Below are 19,399 nucleotides of genomic sequence, written 5' to 3' on the forward strand. Positions count from 1 at the left end.
ATATTACTTCATAGGACTGTATAATTTTTTCTTCTTTAAAAATTTATTTATTTTAGAGAGAGAAGGAGAGAGAGACCCTCAAGCAAATTCCCTGCTGAGCCCAGAGCCTGATGCGGGCCTCAATCTCAGGACACCAAGATCATGACCTGAGCCAAAATCAAGAGCTGGTCACTCAACTGACTGAGCCACCCAGGTGCCCCAGGACTATATAACTTTTTAATTAAAAAATTCTTCATAGTCAATCATTTATGTAGTCAGCCATTTAAAAAAATGAACTGGCTTATATAGTTTCAGTGTTGCACTTAAATGACCTCTATAGTTTTTTTTATGACTATTTACAGAGATCTTGAACTTCTTGTAAAATCTGCTACCACAGTAATCTCGGCAAATAATTAGCTCCTCAGGGAAAAATCCAACTCTTCATAACTTCCAGTTGAAACATAAAGTAGCCTGTAGCTCCTCTTCCTAAATTATGATACATTTAGTATTTATACATTGCTGCTTACTACATTTGTAAGGAAAACCAAAATTTTTTTCTGAGAAATGCTTCCAGACATTATATCCACCTCTTCAAAATATTTAAAGATGAAAATCCATTTAATTTTAAATAATCTATTAACAGGTTTAGGAAAATTAATACACCACAGAGTTTATAGTCTTGCAAATTATTTTAAAAATGAAAAGCCAGCTCTGTTCTTACCCTTTAATTTTACAATCCCTTGTGGCTAGAAACAGAAAACAAATTATATGCAATGAACATTATTACTGTTTACTTGGGGCAAGTGACTATTTTCAAGCTAAAAGAATTAAATGTATCTCTCAATAGTTCATGAATAATAATATGAAGCATAAATACTGAATTATAATGCAAATATGTTTTATCATTTATCTATATTGTGTTTTATCCTAAAAGATTTTTAAAGCAACTTAAAAGATGCAAAAATAGAAAAAAATAAGCAAAGACAAAGCAAAAGGAAAATAGGTGTATAGAAGCAAACTGAAGCCAAGAATAAAGTTTGTACTCAATACACATACCATGAAGTTCACTTATAAGCTGTGGATGTTAATCTACGTACTTTAGTTTCAAAACCACTGAAAAGAATAATTCTACCTTATCCTGATACAAAATAAAATACTGTCCAGTAAGTGGTAGATGAGAGGTACATGTATGCAAACATTAAAATCTGGAAAACCAAGTACATATTACACTATATATCAAGAAATATATATTAAGGGGTAGATAGATAGAGATAGATAAAAAAGAAAGAAAGAAAGAGGGGCACCTGGGTGGCTCAGTTGCTTAAGCATCTGCCTTTGGTTCAGCTCATGATTCTGAGGTTCTGGGATCAAACCTCTCATTGGGCTCCCTGCTTAGCTGGGAGCCTGCTTCTCCCTCACCCTCTGCCCCTCCCCTGCTTATGCTCTCTCTCTTGCTCTCTCTCAAATTAATTAATTAATTAATATTTTTTAAAAGAAAGTGCATATGCTAATATTTATATCTTACTTTTTTTTCAAGATTTTTATTTATTTGAGAGAGAGGGAGAGAACAAGTGGGGAGGAGGGCCAGAGGGAGAGGGAGAAGCAGACTCCCCACAGAGCAGGGAGCCCGACATGGGACTCGATCCCAGGACCCGGAGATCATGACCTGAGCCAAAAGCAGATGCTTAACTGACTGAGCCACTCAGTCACCCTATATCTTCCTTTTTTTTTATTTGAGAGAGAGAGAGAGCACGACTGGGGGAGAGGGGCAGAGAGAGATGAGAGAGAGAAGCAGACTCCCCACTGAGCAGGGAGCCCAAAGCGGGGCTTGATCCCAGGACTCCGGGATCATGACCTGAGCCAAAGGCAGATGCTTAATCAACTGAGCCACCCAGGTGCCCCTTTATATCTTACTTTGACTATATATAGGTAAAATTATTGCAAGGCTCTCCTCCAAATTATTTTTAGGACTCTCAGTACTTATGGCTAGAAAGAAAATGAGGCATATTATGTTGAAAATAACCCAAAGGTCAAGGTCTAGAGATCTACATGTTGCATATTGAGATTGTAAATTTTCAACATCAAAAGCACTGAACATCATGTGTGATGGTATTTTAGGCATAATCGTGATAAAGTCTTTCTGTTTGGGCTAATCTCCTACAAAACAGATTGTCTCTTTTTTAGTAATTTATTTTTATTAACATATAATGTATTATTTGTTTCACAGGTACAGGTCTGTGATTCATCAGTCTTACACAATTCACAGCGCTCACCATAGCACATACCCTCCCCATTGTCTCATACAAGCTCAGTAGAAACTTACTACAGAGTGGCTAGAAGAGCAAGGTCTGGCAAGAATGGTTCAACACTCAAAAATCAATTAATATAATCTATTATATCAGTAGGCTAAAAAAAGAAAACACAATCAGACAAAGAAAAAGTATTTTACACAATCCAACACCCTTTCATGATAAAAACCTTCAGTAAACTAGGAATAGAGAGGAACTTCCCCAACTTGATGAAGAATGTCTACAAAATCCTACAGCTAACATCATACTTAATGGTGAGAAACAAAGCTTTCCAACTAAGATCAGGTATAAGGCAAGAATGTCTCCTTTCCCTACTCCTTTTCAACATTGTCCTGAAAGTAATAGCTAGTGCCTTAAGAAAAGGACAGGAGGGTGGAGCAAGATGGTGGAGGAGTAGGAGACCTGGATTTCATTTGGTCTCAGGAATTCAGCTGAATAGGGATCAAACCATTCTGAACACCTACGAACTCAACAGGAGATCAAAGAGAAGAATAGCAACAACTCTCTGAACAGAAAAGTGACCACTTACTGGAAGGTAGGACGTGCGGAGAAGTGAATCCGAGGCGATATTTGGGAGGATAGATGGCGGGGGAGGGGGCCTCCGTCAGCCGCTTCTGGCAAGTGATAGAGCCGCGGAGCACAAACTTGGAACTTTTAGAAGTCAGCTCTGCTGAGGGACATCGCCCCAGTGGCTAAGCTGGGGGTGGAACCCTCACGGGACAGTGTGGTCTCAGGACCCTCGGGGTCACAGAAAGACCGGGGGTGCCTGAGTGTGGCAGAGCTCCCAGGTATCGGAGCGGGGAAGCCAGCTGCAGAGACGGAGACGAGGCGCGGGCTCTCAGCTCGGGGTTCCCATAAACTGTGATCCACAGCCCAGTCAGGCCACTGCTCCTCCAGCAGGGACCCAACAAGCGGCAGAGCTGGGGAGACTCCCCTTTCTCCCCCAGGAGGAGCGGCACGGGAACACACCGCAGGGATCTCCTGGGTTTGGAAACTCCACACGGGGTCGCGTGCCAGACATAGAAACACTCAGTCACAGGCTGGGTGAGCACAGAGTGCAGCCAGAGACCGGGGAGACGGGAGTGACTGCTTTTCTCTGGGGGCGCACTGAGGAGCGGAACCCGAGTTCTCAGCTCCTCCCGATTGGGAGGCCACCATTTTCACTCTGGTCCTCCAAAGCTGTGCCGAGAGCTTGCAGGGAACGGAAGCTCCCGAGAGCAAGCAAACCCGAGCAGATTGCTTAGCCGGGACCGGAAACTGCGGGGCAATTCTGCCTCTGGCAAAGACATTTGGGAACCACGGCAACAGGGCCCTCCCACAGAAGATCAGCACAAAGAGCCAGCCAAGACCAAGTTTACCGATCAAGGAGAACGGGAGAACTCAAGCACTAGGGGAATACTGCACATAGAATTCATGGCTTTTTTTACCATGATACATTAGTTTTTCAAAGTTAATTTTTTAACTGTTTTTTTAATTTTTCTTTTTCCCTTTTTCAACAAATATCTTCTCAATCCCTTTTTAAAAAAATATTTTTTATTTTTCATTTTAGAGTCATATTTTATCCCTTCATAGTAGTTACCCATATATATCTATATATATATATATATAAGTTGTTCTCTCCTTAAAATTTTGAAATACTGTTTCTTCTAACAGATCAAAATATACCCTAAATCACTAGGGTATGGTTTTGTTCTAGTCTCCTGCCTGATCACATTCTCTCCCTTTTTTTTCTTTTGTTTTTTTAAATCTTCTTCTCTCTTTTTTCAAACAACTTCTTATCAATTCCTTTCATAAAATCTTTTATAATTTTCATCTTTACAGTCATCTTCCATCCCTTCATTGTATCAACCCTTATTTTGTACATATATGTCGTTCTTCCTTTAAAATTTTAGGAGGCAATTTCTACTAACAGAACAAAATAGGCCCAAAATCTAGTGTGTGGCACTGATCTATGCACTAGCCTGATCATATTTGATCATATTCTGTTTTTTTTGTTTTGTTCTGTTTTTGTTTGTTTTTATCTTTATCTTTTTCTCTTTTTTTTTCTCTTTCTTTTTTCTTTCTCTCCCTTTCTTTTCCCCTGGTTTCAGGTCTTTTCTGATTTGTTTAGAGTATATTTGCTAGGGACGTTGTTAACCTGTTAGCGTTTTGTTCTCTCATTCATCTATTCTCCTCTGGACAAAATGACAAGATGAAAAAAATCACCTCAGCAAAAAGAACAAGAGGTAGTACCTTCTGCCAGGGATCTACTCAATAGTAGGATGTCGGACCTAGAGTTCAGAATCATGACTTTAAAGATACTAGCTGGGCTTGAAAAAAGCGTGGAAGTTATTAGAGAAACCCTTTCTGGAGAAATAAAAGAACTAAAATTGAAAAAAGCGTGGAAGTTATTAGAAAAACCCTTTTTGGAGAAATAAAGGAAATAAAATCTAACCAAGTCGAAATCAAAAAGGCTATTAATGAGGTGCAATCAAAAATGGGGGCACTAACTGCTAGGATAAATGAGGCAGAAGAAAGAATCAGCGATATAGAAGACCAAATGATGGAAAATAAAGAGGCTGAGAAAAAGAGAGATAAACAACTACAGGATCATGAGGGCAGAATTCGAGAGATAAGCGATATGATAAGACGAAACAACATTAGAATAATTGGGATCCCAGAAGAAGAAGAAAGAGAGAGAGGGGCAGAAGGTATATTGGAGCAAATTATAGCAGAGAACTTCCTTAATGTGGGGAAGGAAACAGGCATCAAAATCCAAGAGGCACAGAGAACCCCTCTCAAAATCAATAAAAATAGGTCAACACCCTGACATCTAAAAGTAAAACTTACGAGTCTCAGAGACAAAGAGAAAATCCTGAAAGCAGCTTGGGAGAAGAGATATGTAACCTACAATGGTAGAAACATTAGACTGGCAACAGACCTATCGACAGAGACCTGGCAGGCCAGAAAAGACTGGCATGATATCTTCAGAGCACTAAATGAGAAAAATATGCAGCCAAGAATACTATATCCAGCTAGGCTGTCATTGAAAATGGAAGGAGAGATTAAATCTTCCAGGACAAACAAAAAGTAAAGGAATTTGCAAACATGAAACCAGCCCTCCAAGAAATATTGAAAGGGGTCCTCTAAGCAAAGAGAGAGCCTAAAAGCAGCATAGATCAGAAAGGAACATAGACAATATACAGTAACTGTCACCTTACAGGCAATACAATGGCACTAAATTCATATCTTTCCATAGTTACCCTGAGTGTAAATGGGCTAAATGCCCCAATCAAAAGACACAGGCTCTCGTATTGGATTAAAAAACAAGACCCATCAATATGCTGTCTGCAAGAGACTCATTTTAGACCCAAAGACACCCCCAGATTGAAAGTAAGGGGGTGGAAAACCATTTACCAAGCTAATGGACACCAAAAGAAAGCTGGGGTGGCAATTCTTATATCAGAAAAATTAGATTTTAAAACAAAGACTGTAATAAGAGATGAAGAAGGACACTATATCCTAATAAAAGGGTCTATCCAACAAGAAGATCTAACAATTGTAAATATCTATGCTCCCATGTTAGGGGAGCAGCCAATTATATAAGGCAATTAATAACAAAAGCAAAGAAACACATTGACAACAATACAATAATAGTGGGGGACTTTAATAGCCCCCTGACTGAAATGGACAGATCATCAAAGCAAAAGATCAACAAGGAAATAAAGACTTTAAATGACACACTGGAACAAATGGACTTCACAGACATCTTCAGAACATTCCATCCCAAAGCAACAGAATACACATTCTTCTCCAGTGCCCATGGAGCATTCTGCAGAATTGATCACATCCTAGGTCACAAATCAGGTCTCAATCAGTACCAAAAGATTGGGATTATTCCCTGCATATTTTCAGACCACAATGCTTTGAAACTAGAACTCAATCACAAGAGGAAAGTCGGAAAGAACCCAAATACATGGAGGATAAAGAGCGTCCTACTAAAGAATGAATCGGTCAACCAGGAAATTAAAGAAGAATTTTAAAAATTCATGGAAACCAATGAAAATGAAACCACAACTGTTCAAAATCTTTGGGATACAGCAAACGCAGTCCTAAGAGGAAAGTATATAGCAATACAAGCCTTTCTCAAGAAACAAGAAAGGTCTCAAATACACAACCTAACCCTACACCTAAAGAAGCTGGAGAAAAAACAGCAAATAAAGCCTAAACCCAGCAGGAGAAGAGAAATCATAAAGATCAGAGCAGAAACCAATGTAATAGAAACCAAAAGAACAGTAGAACAGATCAACGAAACTAGGAGCTGGTTCTTTGAAAGAATTAACAAGATTGATAAACCCCTAGCCAGACTGATCAAAAAGAAAAGAGAAAGGACCCAAATCAACAAAACCATGAATGAAAGAGAAGAGATAACCACCAACACCAAAGAAATACAAACAATTATAAGAACATATTATGAGCAACTCTATGCCAGCAAATTAGATAACCTGGAAGAAATGGGTGCATTCCTAGAGATGTATCAACTACCAAAATTGAAGCAGGAAGAAATAGAAAACTTGAACAGACCTATAACCACTAAGGAAATTGAAGCAGTCATCCAAAATCTCCCAAGAAAAAAAAGCCCAGGGCCAGATAGCTTCCCAGGGGAATTCTACCAAACATTTCAAGAAGAATTAATACCTATTCTCCTGAAACTGTTCCAAAAAATAGAAATGGAAGGGAAACTTCCAAACTCATTTTTATGAGGCCACCATTACCTTGATCCCAAAACCAGACAAAGACCCCATCAAAAAGGAGTATTACAAACCAATATCCCTGATGACCATGGACATAGAAATTCTCACCAAAATACTAGCCAATAGGATCCAACAGTACATTAAAAGGATTATTCACCATGACCAAGTGGGATTTATCCCTGGGCTGCAAGGTTGGTTCAACATCCACAAATCAGTCAACATGATACAATACATTAACAAAAGAAAGAACAAGAATCATATAATCCTCTCAATAGATGCAGAAAAAGCATTTGACAAAGTACAGCATCCTTTCTTGATCAAAACTGTTCAGAGTATAGGGATAGAGGGTACCTACCTCAATATCATAAAAGCCATCTATGAAAAACCTACAGCGAATATCATTCTCAAAGGGGAAAAGCTGAGAGCTTTTCCCCTAAGGTCAGGAACGCGGCAAGGACGTCCACTATCACCACTGTTATTTAACATAGTATTAGAAGTCCTAGTCACAGCAATCAGACAACAAAAAGAAATCAAAGGCATCCAAATCAGCAAAGAGGAAGTCAAACTCTCACTCTTTGCAGATGATATGATACTGTATGTGGAAAACCCAAAAGACTCCACCCCAAAACTGCTAGAACTCATACAGGAATTCAGTCAAGTAGCAGGATATAAAATCAATGCACAGAAATCAGTGGCATTCCTATACACCAACAACAAGACAGAAGAGAGACAAATCAAGGAGTCGATCCCATTTACAATTGCACCTAAAACGATAAGATACCTAGGAATAAATTTAACCAAAGAGGCAAAGGATCTGTACTCAGAAAACTATAAAACACTCATGTAAGAAATTGAAGAAGACACAAAGAAATGGAAAAACGTTCCATGCTCATGGATTGGAAGAACAAACATTGTGAAGATGTCAATGCTACCTAGAGCAATCTACACATTCAGTGCAATCCCCATCAAAATACCATCCACTTTTTTCAAAGAAATGGAACAAATAATCCTAAAATTTGTTTGGAACCAGAAGAGACCACAAATAGCCAGAGGAATATTGAAAAAGAAAAGCAAAGCTGGCGGCATCACAATTCCGGACTTCCAGCTCTATTAAAAGCGGTCATCATCAAGACAGTATGGTACTGGCACAAAAACAGACACATAGATCAATGGAACAGAATCGAGAGCCCAGAAATGGACCCTCAACTCTATGGTCAGCTAATCTTTGACAAAGCAGGAAAGAATGTCCAATGGCAAAAAGACAGTCTCTTCAACAAATGGTGTTGGGAAAATTGGAGAGCCACATGCAGAAGAATGAAACTGGACCATTTCCTTACACCACACACAAAAATAGACTCCAAATGGTTGAAAGACCTAAACGTGAGACAGGAGTCCATCAAAATTCTAAAGGACAACACAGGCAGCAAACTCTTTGACCTCAGCCACAGCAACTTCTTCCTAGAAACATCGCCAAAGGCAAGGGAAGCAAGGGCAAAAATGAACTACTGGGATTTCATCAAGATAAAAGTTTTTGCACAGCAAAAGAAACAGTCCACAAAACCAAAAGACAACCGACAGAATGGGAGAAAATATTTGCAAATGACATATCAGATAAAGGGCTAGTATCCAAAATCTCTAAATAACTTATCAAACTCAACACCCAAAGAACAAATAATCCAATCAAGAAATGGGCAGAAGACATGAACAGACATTTTTCCAAGGAAGACATCCAAATGGCCAACAGACACATGAAAAAGTGCTCAACATCACTTGGCATCAGGGAAATCCAAATCAAAACCTCAATGAGATACCACCTCACACCAGTCAGAATGGCTAAAATTAACAAGTCAGGAAACGACAGATGTTGGCGGGGATGTGGAGAAAGGGGAACCCTCTTACACTTTAGGTGGGAATGCAAGGTGGTGCAACCACTCTGGAAAACAGTATGGAGGTTCCTCAAACAGTTGAAAATAGAGCTACAATATGATCCAGCAATTGCACTACCCGGTAATTACCACAAAGATACAAATGTAGGGATCTGAAGGGGTACGTGCATCCCAATGTTTATAGCAGCAATGTCCACAATAGCCAAACTGTGGAAAGAGTCAAGATGTCCATCGACAGATGAATGGATAAAGAAGATGTGGTGTATATATATATATATATACACACACACACACACACACACACACACACACACACACACACACACACACACACAATGGAATATTATGCAGCCATCAAAAGAAATGAAATCTTGCCATTTGCAATGACGTGGATGGAACTGGAGGGCGTTATGCTGAGTGAAATAAGTCAATCAGAGAAAGACATGTATCATATGACCTCACTGATATGAGAAATTCTTAATCTCAGGAAACAAACTGAGGGTTGATGGAGTGGTGGGGGGTGGGAGGGATGGGGTGGCTGGGTGATAGACATTGGGGAGGTTATGGGCTATGGTGAGTGCTGTGAATTGTGCAAGACTGTTGAATCACAGATCTGTACTTCTGAAACAAAATGCAATATATGTTAAGAAAAAAAAAAGAAGAAGATAGCAGGAGGGGAAGAATGAAAGGGAGTAATTTGGAGGGGGAGACGAACCATGAGAGATGATGGACTCTGAAAAACAAACTGAGGGTTCTAGAGGGGAGGGGCATGGGGGGATGGGTTAGCCTGGTGATGGGTATTAAGGAGGGCACATTCTGCGTGGAGCACTGGGTGTTATGCACAAACAATGAATCATGGAACACTACATCAAAAACTAATGATGTAATGTATGGTGATTAACAAAACAATAAAAAAATTTTAAAAAAAAGGACAAGAAAAGGACATAAAGATACACAGACTGGGAAAGAAGAAATAAAATTGTCTTTGTTTGCCAATGACATGATCATTTATAAAGAAAATTTGAAAAACTGGACAAAAGACTCTGAAAGCTAATAAATGATAATTGTAAAGTAGCAGGATACAAAGTTAATATACATAAGTTAATGCTTTTCTACATCTTAGCAATGAAGAAGTGGACTTTGAAATTAAAAATGCAATACCATTTATATTAGCACCCCAAAAATGAAAAACTTAGGTACTAATTGTACAAAATATGTAAAAGATCTATGAGGAAGACCACAAAACTTTGATAAAAGAAATCAAAGAACAATTAAAGAAATGGTGTGATAGTCTATGTTCATGGAAGGGAAGACACTATTGTCAAGGTGTCAGTTCTTCCCAAATTAATTTATAGATTCATTGCAATCCCAAGCAAAATCTCAGCAAGTTATTTTGTGGATATTGGCAAACTGATTCTAAAGTTTAAATGAGGAGGCAAAAGACACAGGATAGCCAACACAATGTTGAAAGAAGTGAAAAACAATAAAACTCCTAGTAGATAACATAGTAGAAAACCTAGATGATTTGGGGTCTGGCAATGACTTTTATATAACACCCAAGTCATGATCCATGAGAGAAAGAACTAATAAACTGGTCTTCATTAAAATTAAATATTTATACTCTGTAAAAGACAATAGTTAATACAATAAAGACAAGCCACAGACAGGGAGAAAATATTTGAAAAGATATATGTAAAGGATTGGTATCTGAAATATACCAAAAATTCTTAAAACTCAACAATTAAAAAAAACAGTGCAATTAAAAAATGGGCTAAAGACCTTGACATCTTTCCAAAAAAGATGAGCGGATGGAAAATAAGTACATGAAAAGATGCTCCATATCATATGTCATCAGGAAATTGCAAGTTAAAATAACCATAAGATAACACTACACACCTGTTAGACTGACCAAAATTTGGAACATTGACACCACCAAATGCTGGTGACAATGTGGAGCAACAGAAATTCTCACTTACTGCTGGTGAGAATGCAAAACGATACAGCCAGCTTGGAAGACAGTTTGGTGGTTTCTTATAAAACTAAATATACCCTTACCATATAGTCCAACAATCATGCTCTTTGATATTTACCCAAAGAATTGAAAACTTAAGTCTACATAAAAACATGCACCAGCTATTTATAGCAGCTTTACTTATAATGCCAAAACTCAGGAGCAATCAAGATGTCCTTCAGTAAGTGAATGGATAAATAAACTGTGGTACACCCAGACAAAGGAATATTATTCAGTATTAACAAGAAATGATCTAATCAAACCACAAAAAGACATAGAGGAAATATAAATGCATACTATTAAATGAAAGAAGGAAATCTTATATGATTCCAACTATATGACATTCTGGAAAAGGCAAAACTATGGAAACAGTAAAAAGACCAATAGTTGCCAGGGGTTGGGGCCAGAAGAGGGATGAACAGACCAAGCACAGAGCATTTTTAGGGCAATGAAAATATTCTATATGATACTATAATGATGGATACATGTCATTATACATTTGTCAAACCCGTAAAATATACATCAAGAGTGGATCTTAAGGTAAACTATGGACTTTAGGTGATCATGAAATGTCAATGTAGATTCATCAGTTGTAACAAATATATCACTCTGGCTGGGGATATTGATAAGAGAGGAGGCTATACATGTATGGCAGCAGAGGGTATTATGGGAAATCTCTATCCCTCCCTCTAAGTTTTGCTGTGACCCTTAAACTGATATAAAAAAAAGAAAGCTCTGTGAACACTTAAAATATAATCTCATCAATATCACTTACTGTCTGATGGTAGACAAGTATCTTGAACTATCTCAGTTTCCTCATCTTATAATAAGGGTAATAATAGAACTTACTGAATGGAATTGTTTCAAGAACAAAATAAGTAGTGGAAAGTGTTCTGCACAGTGGCACTAAGATTATATCCACCACCATTATGATTTCCACCTTCATCGTCACCATTATCGTCCTTATTACTATCTACAGAATCTTTATTTCCAAATAAAACCAGTGGAACTTATAACTCAGCCTCTCCAAAATGGTACTCCTTGAGCACCAATTTCAAGGACATCATTACCACCTGGAATACAAATATGCATTTTATGTCTATCTTTGAGAAATGTACACATGTAGAGGACTATGTTAGTGCCATTCAAAACCATTAGGGCTATGATCCAGCAATTGCACTACAGGGTATTTACCACAAAGATACAAATGTAGGGATCCGAAGGGGTACGTGCACCCCAATGTTTATAGCAGCAATGTCCACAATAGCCAAACTGTGGAAAGAGCCAAGATGTCCATCGACAGATGAATGGATAAAGAAGATGTGGTATATATACACAATGGAATATTATGCAGCCATCAAAAGGAATGAAATCTTGCCATTTGCAACGATGTGGATGGAACTGGAAGGTGTTATGCTGAGTGAAATAAGTCAATCAGAGAAAGACATGTATCATATGACCTCACTGATATGAGGAATTCTTAATCTCAGGAAACAAACTGAGGGTTGCTTGAGTGGTGGGGGGGTGGGAGGGATGGGGTGGCTGGGTGATAGACATTGGGGAGGGTATGTGCTATGGCGAGTGCTGTGAATTGTGCAAGACTGTTGAATCCCAGATCTGTACCTCTGAAACAAATAATGCAATATATTTTAAGAGAAAAAAAAGAAGAAGATAGCAGGAGGGGAAGAATGAAGGGGGTAAATCAGAGGGGGAGACCAACCATGAGAGACAATGGACTCTGAAAAACAAACTGAGGGTTCTAGAGGGGAGGGGCATGGGGGGATGGGTTAGCCTGGTGATGGGTATTAAAGAGGGCACGTTCTGCGTGGAGCACTGGGTGTTATGCACAAACAATGAATCATGGAACACTACATCAAAAACTAATGATGTACTGTATGGTGATTAACATAACAATAAAAAAATTTTAAAAAAACCCATTAGGGCATTTCCAATAGAAACAGAACAAAATGAGAGCTAAATCAACTGGCTTTAGATACCTTTCAAAGTCACCAATGCAAAGTTCTTAATACTGGGATTTGTTATAAGTTCACTATTTTATTGACTCTAATCAACTCAAGCTAAAGTGATTTTATATTTGTTCTACTACAGACCTTTTTTTCAGCATGACCAAACAGTACAGTTTAAGTAGGCTGAAATGGTTTGTTCTAAATAGATATTTTTACATGGGAGGACAAGGTACAGTAAAATCAGAAGTTTGAAACACCAGACATAACAGAAAAGGCAGGTCAGGATCAAATCCAAAGCAGCAGAGTCCTGGAGGCATCCAAAGCCCACTGACTGATAGATGGAGGATACAAGGAGGCCATAGGTACAGAAAGTGACAGAAGCATAGAATTATTGCTAAGAGGATTAAAGAATCACAAGGGAATTTTTTTTTAAAAAAGTAACAGAAATTAAAGATAGGAATATGGGGGGCCTAGGTGGTGTAGTTGGTTAAGTGTCCAACTCTTGGTTTCAGCTCAGGCTGTGATATCAGGGTCGTGGGATCAAGCCCCACATCAGACTCCACGCTTAGCATGAAGTTTGCTTAAGTTTCTCTCTCTCTCCCCCTGTGCCCTCTCCCCACTAAAATAAGTAAATAAATCTTAAAAAAAAAAAATAAAGAGGAACAATTCCAACATATCATTCAAGTGGGTAACTTTTTAGAAAGCTAAAAGAACTAGTTCTTCAGCTTCCTTCTTGATAACTTGACCACTTGACCACTTTCAGATTCAAGATTAATTAGACCCCTATCTTATATCATACACAAAAATCAACTCAAAATGGATTACAGCTTAAATTTAAGACCTAAAACCATAAAACTAGAAGACAATATAGAAGGTAAGCTCCTTTACATTGGTCTTGGTGATAATTTTAAAAATTTGACATTAAAAGCAAAAGCAACAAAAGCAAAAATAAAGAAGTGGGATTACCTCAAACTAAAAAGCTTCTGCACAGTGAAGGAAACCATCAACAAAATGAAAAGGCAACCTATGGAATAGGAGAAAATATTTGTAAATCATATATCTGATAAGGGGTTAATATCCAAAAATATAAAAAGAACTCTCATAACTCAATAGTAAAAAACACACACAAAAAAAAACAAATCTGATAAAAAAATAGGCAGAAGACCTGAACATTTTTCAAAAGAAGATATAAAAATAACCAAGAGGTACATGAAAAGGTGTTTAACATAACTAACCACTAGGGAAATGCAACTCAAAACCACACCTGTTACACTGGCAGTCATCAAAAAGAGGACACAACAAGTATTGGTATGGATGTTGAGAAGGGGGAACTCTTGTGCAAGGTTGGGAATGTAAACTGATGCAGCCACTGTGGAATATGGTATGGAGATTCTCCTCCAAAAAAATTAAAAATAGAACTACCATAAAATCCAACAATCCCACTTCTGAGTATATTTTTTTCTGTGTATATTCCTAAAGGAAATGAAAACAACATCTCAAAGAGATAACTGTACTCCAGTGTTCACTGCAGCATTATTCACAATAGCCAAAATATGGAAATAACCTAAGTGTGTGTCGATGGATGAATGGATAAAGAAGATGTGGTATACATGTGTGATACAATATTATTCAGCCATAAAAAGGAAATCCTGCTATTTGCAACAACATGGATGGAACTTGAGGGCATTGTGCTAAGTGAAATAAGCCAGACAGAGAAAAACAAATAATTCATTGTATCACATCTATGTGGAATTTAAATAAAAAGTCAACTAAAAAATTAATTTCCTCATCTTTCTGCAAATAGCCTAGAATATGTTTACAACAGCCACAATCAACAACAACCAAAGAACAGGATCTTAAAATCAGGGACAGGATAGAATCCTGGGGATCTGGTGTGAGCAGAGCATGTAATAAGGTACTTTGTAAGCAGTCAGTGCTTGGAAAAGAATCACTGGCAGTGCTAAGTCAAGAGTTTGGTAGGATTCTTGTGATCTTTCTCAATCCATGGACCTTCAAGTCCCCTCCCCCAGATCTCCTTCCAAAAAGATTACTATCCCTAAAATGATCCTAGGGACCACCACACCTTGGTGTTAAACAGATTTAGGCTGGACTCCCAATTCACCCATTGAAAGGGTAAGTTATTTAGCCTTTTTCAGTTCTAGTATTAACTAGAGTAAAATAGGGATTATATCATCTATCCCAACAAGCTATTATGGAAATAAAAAGAGACAGTGTTGCAAAGCACTTAGCTATAAGCCTGGCTATCAGTGCCTCAACGTTGTCATCTGCAAAATGAGGTTGGATTAAAAGTGGTAGGTGACAGATGGTACCTACATTTGTGGTTCAACAGAGTGGTTGAATCACTATGTCCTATACCAGAAACTAATGTAACATTGTGTGTCAACTGTACTCAAAAAAGGAGGAGGAGGAGGAGGGTGAAGAGAAGAAGAGATAGATCTTCTTGAAGGTATCCTTCCCCTGCTATGAAATTCTATAGCTGCATAAGTATCCCAAATTAGTAATTAGGTATTAATTTATTAATTCCTCTTTGAGCTTAGTAGTCTAACATTAAATTCCCTTCCTGTGCCCTCTAGTTTTCTACACTAATCTTTCAAATGATGGCGAAGAACACATAAGGTGATCCCAACCCTAAGGAAGAGAATTTAATACTGCGGGATGATCAAAAACTTTTGGATCTAGGCAGAACTTGCATTAAATTCTGACTCTGCCATATTGGTTACATAACCTTGAACAAGTTATTTCAAGTGCTTAAGAATTTGTTTTCAAGAATATAGCAGGAGGGGAAGAATGAAGGGGAGTAAGTCAGAGGGGGAGACGAACCATGAGAGACGATGGACTCTGAAAAACAAACTGAGGGTTCTAGAGGGGAGGGGGGTGGGGGGATGGGTTAGCCTGGTGATGGGTATTAAAGAGGGCACATTCTGTGTGGAGCACTGGGTGTTATGCACAAACAATGAATCATGGAACACTACATCAAAAACTAATGATGTACCGTATGGTGATTAGCATAACAATAAAAAATTAAAAAAAAAGAATTTGTTTTCTATTCTAAGAAATGAGGCTCATAAGTAATATGTACATAAAGGTGCTAGCATGTGAAAACTTGAATTAATGCATCTAGCAGGCATTCAATATTATAGTTATTTTATCTTAATAACTTGACCAAAATACCCTGAAAGAATCAAGAGAATTCAGCTTTAATCCTTCTAGATATGCTTAGTACATTTTTGATAAAATAAGATGGCAGTGTTTTAAGCAAATTTCCCTCCAAAATCCTGTGTATTTTAAAATAAAACTTACAGGAACAGGGAGTTATAAAAGTGCTTGCTCTAACTTTGCCACCAAATTGTGACAAGACTATTGAACATGTGAAATGTACCTCAGTTTGAACTATGAAGGATTATAACATCTAGAAATGTATTTTAAATTGTTGTAATGAGCACACATTAATAATGAAACAAAAACTGTTCACTTTTGAAAGACCCCCAAACTGAATATGTAAGCACTGTTTCAAAACCTATTTTCACAAAGTACATCAAAATTTTCAGAAAGATTATTTGTGAATAATGAAACACCATTTCAAAGTGAGGAAGAAAACTACAAAATGGCTCATTTTTCAGTTCTCATATTATTTAATAGATTTATTTAAAAATCCTTCTGATCTCTTGCTCTGATTCACTGAAAGCAAATTTTGAAAAGTGAAGAACCTATAGAGCTTTTTGTTTTCTATTAAGTATCATCCACATATCCAACATCAATAAAATATGACAGCCCTGGGGGCACCTAGGTGGCTCAGTCATTAAGCATCTGCCTTCAGCTCAGGTCATGATCCCAGGGTCCTGTGATCGAGCCCCGCATCAGGCTCCCTGTTCAGCGGAAAGCCTGCTTCCCCCTCTCCCATTCCCCCTGCTTGTGTTCCCTCTCTCACTGTCTGTCAAATAAATAAATAAAATCTTAAAAAAGTATATGACAGCCCTGGACCTGAATATGACAGCCTTTATACTGTGCCTGCACATTGTCTAGCCTATCAGCAGAACAGTCACTAAAATCAGCAGGAAAGAAGCTCAATCAGTGAAAATAGGAATGTGAATTTAATTCAAATACCTGAGAATACCAAGTTACTTTCACATATTCTCAGCCCTGATTACTTCTAAAAAGCTATAATACGTGTTTAAAAAATAAGTATATGAGTATAATTGACTAAAGAAGGATATGTTTCATGAAGGTAATGATCATTTCTGCCTTGTTAGGCACCTGGAAATATTCAACTAGTATCTATTGAGAACCTACTATATACCCAGACACCTTCTAGATGCTGCGGTTATAGTGGTGAATAAGATAGAAAAATAAGACCACTGCTCTGATGATTTTAAAAAGGAGACAAATGATAAACAAATAAATGGCCAAAATAATTGCACAACATGGTAAATGCTACAAAGCTATGAAGGAGACTACAGAAGTGATTAAGTGATTAGGGGGAGGGTACTGATTTAGCTTCCACAGTCAAGGAAGGTCCAGGAAAGCTTCTCCAAGCTGAGACTTCAATGACAAGAAGGAGGCTGCCTGGGGATAAACTGAACACAAAGAATTTCTGACAGAAGAAACAGCAAGTAATGAAACATTTTGGCAAATACAAACTTGAGTTTGGTGTATTAAAAGTACAAAAAAAGGGCAACTCTATCTGGTGCCCACATAGCAAAGAGGAGATTGCTAGGAGATGAGATCAGAGAGTAAGTGAGACAAGAGGGCAAATTTGAATTCTATTTTAAGACTAATGGGAAAAGCTACTGAAGTTTTTTTTTTTTTTTTTAAGATTTATTTATTTTAGAGAGGGAGAGAGCATGTGGGAGGAGGGGCAGAGGGAGAGGGAGAGAGAATCTCAAGCAGACTCCATGCTGAGCACAGAGTCCAAAGCAGGACTTGATCTCACAACCCTGACATCAGGACCTGAGCTGAAACTAAGAGTTGGAGGCTTAACTGACTGTGCCACCCAGGCACCCCCGGAAGGTTTTAAAGGAAATTTCAGGTGGCTGTGCACAGAAGGAACAGGAGGGAGGCAAAAGTGGAAGTAGGAGGTATCAGGAGCTATCATAATAATCTAGGCTAGATATGATGAGTTTGGGCTTAGGATTAAAAGTGAAAAATGGAGAGAAGCAGTCAAATTGGAATATACATTTGAAGATAAACCTTAAATGACCAGCTTCTAGACTGGGTAAGATTAGGGTTAAGATAGAGAGGGGCTATGTTTTTGGCTTGAGCCATTTATTCAGACATCTCCAAAACTGCAAGAGGAACAGACTTGGGTGGGAAGAGCTCCATTTTAATCATTGTTTCTTTTCTGCTATGGATATCAACTAACATTCAGCCTTTATGCACAGCAAGATTAATATAATGGCACAACAAATTGCACATTTATTATGTGTTTTAATGCTTGCTTCCTGACCAGTATCACTTTACAGCTCTATCCATGAGGTAATTTTTGTCAAATTATGTGTACACTTCTAACTACTTAAAGGTACACAGGTATGTTTGTTCTTTCACACCATTTGCCCTCCAAATGGAAATGATATTTAATTTACTGTTATTATTAGAATTGAACAACCCAAATCAATCCTTGAAATCAAAGCCATAAGAGTTTTATTTATTCAGGGTATCTGAAAGATCACAATGACCTACTAACGATTCTGACGTTTTCTTTCTGTGTGAAGCCTGCAGCACTGAGGGTGACAAATGATTTAATTACATAAATAGTAAGGCTCAATCGCTCAGTATCAGAAGTTCCCCAGGCCAAACATTATTACACCAAGGTACTCCCAGGGAAGTATCAAATGCTTGTCCATAATTAAAATTCAGTTGGCTTTTTTTTTTATGTTTTAACAATACCAGTGACAATAATAACAATAAAAACAATGGTTAACAATTCCTTGAATACATACTATGGACCTGAATATCTGAGCTTAGTACTTTACCTACATGACCTCATTTAATCCTCAAAAGAACCCGACTCACAGTTCAGAAAACTGAGGCTCAAAAAGCTTAAATTGTTTGACGAGATCAAATAAGTAAATGATGGAGCCAAGATTAGAATTCAGACACTCTGTATCTCTTTCATTTATTCATTCATATATGTATGCATTCGCCAAATGAATGTTTTTCTTAATGATATGCCACTGTAGGAGAAAGATGGCTGCAAATTGTCACTCTACTAAATTGAGAAATAAAGCCCATTTCCTTCTCCCTTGAAACTGGGATTGCCCTGTGACTTAATTTGACCAGTGGAATATGGTCTCAGGCTCAGGCTAAGGAGATGTGCAGATTTGTGCTATCACACTTTTGGAACATTCTTGGGACTATTCTATCATAGAGAAGCCCAAGCTGCATGAGAGACCATATGGGAAAAAACTAAGATATTCCAGTTAATAGCCCCAACAGGTAGGCCAACATCAAATGTCAGCTATGTGTGTAAACCATCTTGACAATCCCAGGCCAGTAG

The sequence above is a fragment of the Zalophus californianus genome, chromosome 1, assembly GCF_009762305.2.
Source record: "Zalophus californianus isolate mZalCal1 chromosome 1, mZalCal1.pri.v2, whole genome shotgun sequence".
Taxonomy (NCBI): domain Eukaryota; kingdom Metazoa; phylum Chordata; class Mammalia; order Carnivora; family Otariidae; genus Zalophus; species Zalophus californianus.